Genomic DNA, 8,036 nt, shown 5'->3' on the forward strand with positions numbered 1-8,036 from the left:
ACCCCAGTGGGAGGTGATTTTACAGTTCCCACATAATTTCATAAGTATAAAAGGAAGTGAGCTTAGTATCGGTTGTATGGTACTTTTTTCCGCTGTTTAGTTCCATTTTGCTCATGATTAGAAGCGGACTGTTAACATTATGCTCCTGGCACATAAAGCTGAAGCAAAAAAAAGGTTTTGAAGATTGGACACAGAGGGCGGAGAGGTGATGAGTTCACTCTGTCTTTCTGATCATTAATATGTGAGTCCCGGAGAGAGCTTGCGTAAAGCAGACTTCCAAGAAGGCAAGGAGAAAGATGCAAATGTATGCATGTTCATTCAGTTTAATGACAAGGCAATACAATACGCCCTGTCTGATCAACTGCAATAAGTCAGTACCTCTTTCTCTCTCACACACAGGATTCAAGTCATAAATCTAGCATCAATAACTTACTCTTCAGACAAAACCTCATCAAGGTGACTATGGAAGAAGTTACACTTGGTAGATGTTTTCCTGAAAAGTATTTCTCCCCCCCCCGCCCCCGCCCCTAATTTGAAATGGCAAACAATTAGCAGAGGTGCAAAGGAGCTTGTCTCTGACCAAGTGATCTGGCAAATTTAGGCGGGACAGAATGAAATTTGGACCTGAACCTCCATAGCCTTGTATGCCAACATCCTGAAATTTCAGTGTATTTGCATCCAGTTTTCCAGTTCTCCAATGAGAGAAGTCTGTGCAGAAGAAGGAAGCTTGACTGGTGGTGTTTAGTGATTTCTCAGATAACAAGAGCTTCACATTTCTGTGGAATTCCCATTTGCTTGTGAGCTGCCGCTGCCGCTCGCCTGATTGATATATGACTGCAATGGCACTTTTCCATTTGACATTCTCTCTCTCTCTCTCTCTCTCTCTCTCTCTCTCTCTCTCTCTCTCTCTCTCTCTCCTGCTTAAACAACAGCCCTAACTTTTGTGTGTTGCAAATATAAAAGGCAAGCCATGTGACGGGGGGACAGAAGAACAAAAGCATTTGGAAGTAACAAGACCTCTTTCTCGCTCTGAGTTGCCAGAGTCCAAAGGAAGGTGAAAGCGGCGCGTTTTGCAAAGGTAAGCAGGCAGGGATCGGAGAGATTGGATCAGAACGCTAAATATCACCTTGTGCTTAATGAGAATGATTTGTCTTTTGACAGCCCCGCGTTCTTTAAATATCCTGCTTTATTGTCCACGAACTCAGATTTCATTAGCGATTGCCTAAAGATTCGCTGCCTACTAGATCTTTTTTATTTATTTATTGCCAGCGTGCCTTTAATTATGTGTCTCCTGAGGATGCCAGGGGGCAGTCAGTCAGTCTCATCTCCGCGCAGGGGCTTCTCGGTTTGCACTGACCCTCGTTTGTACGAGGCTGAACTGGAAGGGGGACAGGCAGCTGAGTTGTGCGAGTCCAAAAAGGGGGCTGAGGGGTATCTCCAGCGCTGCCTTTGTCCCATTACAATGGGACTCCATGAACGCAGGCGAAGCTCCTGCTTTAAAACGGAGATGTGTTTACTTTTATGACAACTAATGTATGCTGATCCTCTGCCAGTCATCTGCTGGAGGGCTTGGAATAATTCGAAACAATAGGCAATATTTATTTCTAGGGTTGGGTGTCATCCTTTGCGAGATTTTAGGTTTTGTTTAGGATCTTCCCCCCTTCCCCCCCCTTCCCCCCTTTTGTATTTATCCAAACTTCTGGGAAGTTTTGCCACGGGGTGCACAGCACTGGTTATGGATTAGGATGGATTTAATATGCGCATTTGATTCGTTAGGAACGGCGAGGGAATCCACAGTGTTTGTCTTGGCTGCAGAACAGAGGAGATATATGGAGCAGTCGGCTTACGCCGTCAGCACAACCAATAATGCAGGGGGATGTCTGTTCGGCAGATCAAACCAAGGATGCTCAGGCAGGGCAAAGCTCTCAGAAATAATTTGCCAGCCTCCCCATACCTCCTGTTGAAAGAAGTTTCTGACGCTGCCCTGGAATCACTGGGTAATAGCTCACTAAACCATATTGCAAGCAGATTTATTGAAACCAATGAGTTTACTCTGAGTAAGACTAATGTGACCCCTTTTTTGGAGGGGAAGGTTTCAAATGTTCTATTTTAGAGCAGCATAATTTTGAGAGATAATAATATAATGGGTTTTTTTAAAAAACCAAAGATGTAATGGCAATTTTTATTTTCATTATTATTATAATACAAATGTATAGGTGGCTTCACATCATAAAGCCACAGAAGCAGTGCACACAGTAATAATAATAATAATAATAATAATAATAATAATAATAATAATAATACAGCTGTAAAAACAATAAGAGCAATTCAGCCAACTCCAGAATAACAAAACTATCCATACAAGCTCTAAAAACAATAAAAACATTTCACCAGGTGTAAAATTGATCTTCCATAAATGACTGGGCTACACCTCAAAGAAAGCCTTCCTAAACAATAAGGTCTTCAGTAGGTGCCTAAGCACCATCATGCTAGGTGCTTGTCTGTTCTTTGGCTAGTTGTTGTAATTCCAGAGAGCTGGAGCTGCAACACTAGGAGCCTGGTGTATCTTGCACAGGCAAAGTGTGCTTCTGAATATGTTACTCTCAGCAGTGTCCCATCTGAGGAGTGCTGTTGCTGGGCAGCAAGGAAACAAGGCAGTCCTTTAGATATCTTAGCCCTAAATTGTTTAGGGTTTCAAAAGCTAAAAGCATGTTAAATGTAACAGCAACATCTACATTGAGGAAATTTAGTGGACAAATTCCTGAAGAAAACAGCATCACAAGACCGTGAGTTGAATGAATTTAAAGCAGCATGCATGATTGTAGCATAAATTTCATGTGGGCATGAAAGTGTTTTCTAAAGGCTGCATTGGAGGGGAGTGCTGCCAGCTAGTCTAAGATTCAGAAAGGAAAAAAAGTGAACGAACCTCTCTGGTTCACCCCTCACTCTCTCTGAAGAAACAGGAAGAATAATAGTAGAATAAGTTTACTACAAGTGATACAAGAATATTTTAAAGATAACATTTCCCCTATCTGAAGTGTGATGTTCGCAATGGAAATGTGTGAACCACAGCAAGGCAAACAGACATAACAGAGAAAGTGTATGCAAAAATAACTTAGAAAATATCTTTGAAATTTGTGGCTAAGGACCATCTTCATTAGCCCTGGCTCCTTAATGGAAGCAACCAACCCAATTGCATAGAAATATTGTGTCATGCAATTATAAAAGACTGCCGTGCAGTTGGATAATTTCCTTTTTTTACTGGCTCTCCCCCTTTGTTTGTTGGTTTTGTCCCAGAAAGCTAGTGAGTACCACCCATTGATCCAGAAGGGTGATGTGATCAAGATGGGTGAACATAGCAGAAGCATTTGGATTTAAGTGAAAGCATGTTCTACAGTTAAAACTCGTGCAGCCTGAACCTCCCCTTTTACATGGACGCTGAACGGCAGAAGCTTGCTGTCATCACTGCTATGATTATACTCTGGAAGGAGGCAAATGGCATCAGATTTGTGGATTCCAAAACAGTGTAATGTCATTCAAGAGGCCGGAGAGCTGAAAGACAAAGTCCTAATGCAGTAGAGAGATCCCCTGCCTTAGGAAGTTGCCTTACATCGAACCATCTGGCTCAGCATTGTCTACCATGGCTGAGAGCAGCTCTCCAGGATTTCACACAGGGATCTCTCCCAGCCCTGCGTGGGGAAGTTAGGGACTATTTGCATGTAAAGCTTGTTCTGTGCCACTGAGCTATAGCCCTTGCACTGAAGAGTCTATTTCATTTATTGATTAAATTTGTATCCTGCCTTTCTTCCCAAATGGCTCCAGGATGGTTATTATATTTTCATCTTAGTTCTGTTTGGGTAGCTGAGGAATAATCCTGCAATAATTTCCCTCAGTTATGCTTACTGTCTGAAATGGCCTCTTCCACCATTTAAACATTGACAGTACCATAGATGCCTCGTGGTGGCTATGAAATTAACGACTTATGCTACATAAGCTATGTGAAATTTTAAGAGGATTATTTTAGATGGGAAGGCTAGGGCAGAAACTCCTGTTACACTTCTCCTGTTAAGAGCCATTCACAGTGAATCGCTTCTAAAGAAGCACACCTGTAAATCTATCACATGCAACGCTGAGGATATATTTGTGGTTCAACAGACTTAAAAGCAGGCCGGTGTGGATTCTGTGTGATCCTTGCAGGCAGGCATAGGATTTAGTGTTATGGGTGTGCAGAACTGAGCCCTCAGAGGATCTCTGTTTTCTAAAACTGGCTTTTGGTTCCTGTTGCTTTTATTATTGCAACGATAAACCTGCAAGCATGTGGGCAACACAAAGTGAAATTTTAGAAACCAGAGTTGAGCTGAACAGGTTTCCAATGTTTCAGGGTGGCATGTTCAGTTCTTCCAAAGGGTTTTGCATAGCAGTAGCAGAACAAAGTCTATGAAATAAGCACACTTTTTTTTTTTAGTTAACACAGTTTGTTTAGGTTCCAGAATTCATGTGCCATAACCACCACATTGGAGTGCTAATGCAAAAGCTATCCAAGTTGACTGTCACTAATAGAATGCAATTTGCACATTGTCAGGGTGGGGAGACAGCTGCCTCTATGGCGTTAGAAACGCAAGCACTGATGTGCTCAAGTCAGATCTGGCTTGCTGTTGGCTGTCTGTTCTGCTTCTACCATTATCAGCAAAGACACTGTTACATCAGTGGAAGGAAAGAACTGTCTCTTCTCAGAACTCCTCATGCAGCTGTTTGCTGGGTTGAGATTCCTCAGAACTTATTGAGATTCAGGAAAGAGATTTCTTCTTTATTGTGCATGCATGATTATTTGTGTCCATGATGGTATCAGGACAATTATTCGTGATCAAGGCTGTTTGTAAAACAAATTTGAGTAGTTGTGTTTTGTTTCCAATAGGCACATGCTTTATAGCAGGACTGGATCAAACGTTGTTGTACTTTAAGTAGAACTGTGCTACCACTGCAGTGGATCACCTGTGGAGAGGGACAGCACACTCTTAGCTTATGGAATCCAGCGCAGAGAGATGTGGTTGCTACCTTAGATGGCTTTTTCAAAGGTTTAGACAAGCTCATGGGGCATTTAGTAGCCATGATGGCTAAATGGGCAGTATAGCTCTGAAGATCAATTGCTGGGCACAAATGTGGGGAGGGCTGCTGCCTATCTGGCCTGCCTCAGAGTTTGTTTCCCAACAGCATCTGGGGGGCCGCTATTGGGAACATGATGCTGGTTTAGGAAGTCTCTAAGTCTAATTCTGCAGGGATGCTGTTCTTCATCCTTCTAAGATGTATTTATTTCCACCCCACCTTTTCTCCAAGGAGCTCAAGGTGGGCTCCACCAGTTTTATCCAGACAACAATTGACATAGGGTAGGCTCAGAGAAAATGGCTGGTCCCAGATCAGCCAGTGAGTTTCATGGCTGGGCTGGGATTTGAACCCTGGTCTCCCATGTCCTAGTCCAACACTGCAGCCAACCCACCACAGTAGGAGTTCCCTGCCACCTTTCAGTGTGAAAGCCTCGCAAGGCAGCTTATGGACACAGTTAAAATATAAAGTATACATAAAATCAATTCAGTAAGGCTGCAGTCCCATGCTCACATTCTTTTGAACTCCGTAGGACTTACTTCTGAGTAGACATGTACAGGATGCACTAAGACGAGAAATTAAAGCAGCCATCTAAGTTCCCCTCCAGGTGTGCATTTGGGATGATTTGTGCTCTTAAAGGTATCAGAGTGGTCACATGTGCTCCTGAATTTTTATATATATATATATATATATATATATATATATATATATGCTTTCGTAGATTTTCACGGGTACAGGAATGCAGGTTTTGGTGTCCTCGGGTGTCTTCCCGTGTAAAAGTTGGGGTGTCTAGGCGACGTTTCGACGAGGTCTCACTCGTCATCTTCAGGCTGGTGCTTTCGGCTTCTTGTTACTGGAACAGAGCAGGATCTCAGTGTTTGAGTTCCTATAAACACAAACCCAAACTTTGGCTCAGATATGTTGACGACACCTTTGTAATTTGGCCACACGGGAAAGAAAAACTGGATAGCTTCCTCACACATCTCAACAACTTACACCCCAAAACAGTATTTATAGGAACTCAAACACTGAGATCCTGCTCTGTTCCAGTAACAAGAAGCCGAAAGCACCAGCCTGAAGATGACGAGTGAGACCTCGTCGAAACGTCGCCTAGACACCCCAACTTTTACACGGGAAGACACCCGAGGACACCAAAACCTGCATATATATATATATATATATATATATCAATCATACAAAATTATATAACATACCACACAATTTATCACACATACATTCTTATTGGACTTCCATCAGCACCTCTGACAATCCTCCTTCTTAAACACTTCTTATGCATTTCCTAACTTAATATTGCCTTTACATCTCTTAACATATCATCTCTCCTTCTCCATTTTTACAATATTTCTAATATTATTCCTCACAGAACTTCTTGCAAACCTACAAACATCATCTGATCATCACATATACTTTTCAAATAATCCGTAAATTTACTCCAGTCTCCGGTGAATTTCTGGTCCCTCTGGTTTCGGATCCTTCCCGTTAATTTATCAAGTTCCACATAGTCCATTAATTTCACACATGTGGTCCTGAATTTAAGCTGGTTTGCATCCTCAAAGTCTTTGAGATGGGTACATGGTCCGTAGCTTCCAGGAAATACCTCCCAACTTTTCATACCAGAAATGTTCCTTGCCTCATGTGCCATGCTGCCATGGCAATGTGCCACACTGAAGCCGCTTCTTTCTGACGTAAGCCTGTCCCACATGCTTCCAGCTGATACCGTTTTTGTCGTGCTGAGGGGATGTTAAGCAAGCAATCACAACCTGAATATCAAAAACTGTAAAAGTGAAAGCATAGTGCTGTCTTGGTGAATAACTCCTGCTTAAATAATGCGGGGGAATGAAGTGGGCGACCCTCGTGTTGCGAGGGCTGGGGGAAGCTTTGCAGCTGGTGAGCCTCTTAATTTTCTTTTGGGTATTTGCATGAAAGCAGAGGGAGCCCAAATGGAGGATCCATGTGCTCAGGCAGTGAGGGGAGGGCTGTGGGGGGGGGAGGCAGAGAAAGAGAAACAATGGTGTAGGTGTGGCTGTGTTGGTAGTGGTCTCTCTCGCCTTATCCTCTTCCTTTCCCTGCAGGGGCTGAGTCAGCCCAGCTGCAGGGCACAAGGAAGGAGGGAAGGAGAAGGGACTGGGTTTCTTGCTGCAAAGGAAGGAGAGAGAAGAACTGTGGCAATGCTGCTGCCAGTGCTGCTGCCACAGCTGCAAGAGCCAGAAGAAAGGTCAGGGTGCCATGTCGGCATGGCATCACAGGGCAGCTTCCACTGTTGGGGGGAAAAGAGAGGGAGAGGGCAAATGGCAGGATTGGAGTAGTCAAAAGAGGCAGTGCAAAATCAAGAATACAGAAGCCTCAAAGAGCTTTTCTGTCCTGGACGGGAGGGGAGCAGACTTATATAATAATAGTAATAACAATTTTATTATTTATACCCCACCCATCTTGCTGGGTTTCCCCAGCCACTTTGGGCGGCTCCTAACAGAATATTAAAAACACAACAAAACATCAAACGTTAAAAACTTCCCTAAAGAGGGTTGCCTTCAGATGTCTTCTAAAAGTCAGGTAGTTGTTTATTTCCTTGACATCTGAAAGGAGGGTGTTCCACAGGGAGGGCGCCACTACCGAGAAGGCCCTCCCAGTACAAATCTACAACATCTGCATGCAAAGTGCAATATCCACCTGCAGTACATACAGTCCCCATCTGAAGGTGCCCTAGAGCAGACTACAGTCTAGCACAGGAAGCGTAGTAAAATAATTTCAGAACCAAGACATCAGTGATGCAAACAAGAAAACATTAAGAACTGAAGGAGCACATTTAACTCGAAAGCAGTGTGAAATCAAAGGGGTTACAAGGCCCATTTAAAAGCTGAAAAGGAGAATGTGGGGGTCAAATGTGCATCCTCGATGAAGGAGCCACCACTAGAAAG

At 43.3% G+C, this 8,036-nt stretch overlaps 1 protein-coding gene across 4 annotated transcripts in view; it reads left to right on the forward strand.

The window, feature by feature from the left end:
* Nucleotides 1–253: 253 nt before the first annotated feature.
* NDP (norrin cystine knot growth factor NDP) overlaps nucleotides 254–8,036 on the forward strand; it is a 28,284-nt gene continuing 20,501 nt past the window's right edge. For 2 of the 4 annotated variants that reach the window (XM_081858639.1, XM_081858641.1), the window contains exon 1: nucleotides 263–1,078. The gene's annotated coding sequence lies outside the window, so the exon portion shown is untranslated. Of the gene's footprint in view, nucleotides 1,079–8,036 lie in introns of all 4 variants that reach the window. The other 2 variants (XM_081858642.1, XM_081858640.1) reach the window with 2 other exon arrangements.

The sequence above is a fragment of the Podarcis erhardii genome, assembly GCF_964252035.2.
Source record: "Podarcis erhardii genome assembly, chromosome: 4".
NCBI lineage: Eukaryota > Metazoa > Chordata > Lepidosauria > Squamata > Lacertidae > Podarcis > Podarcis erhardii.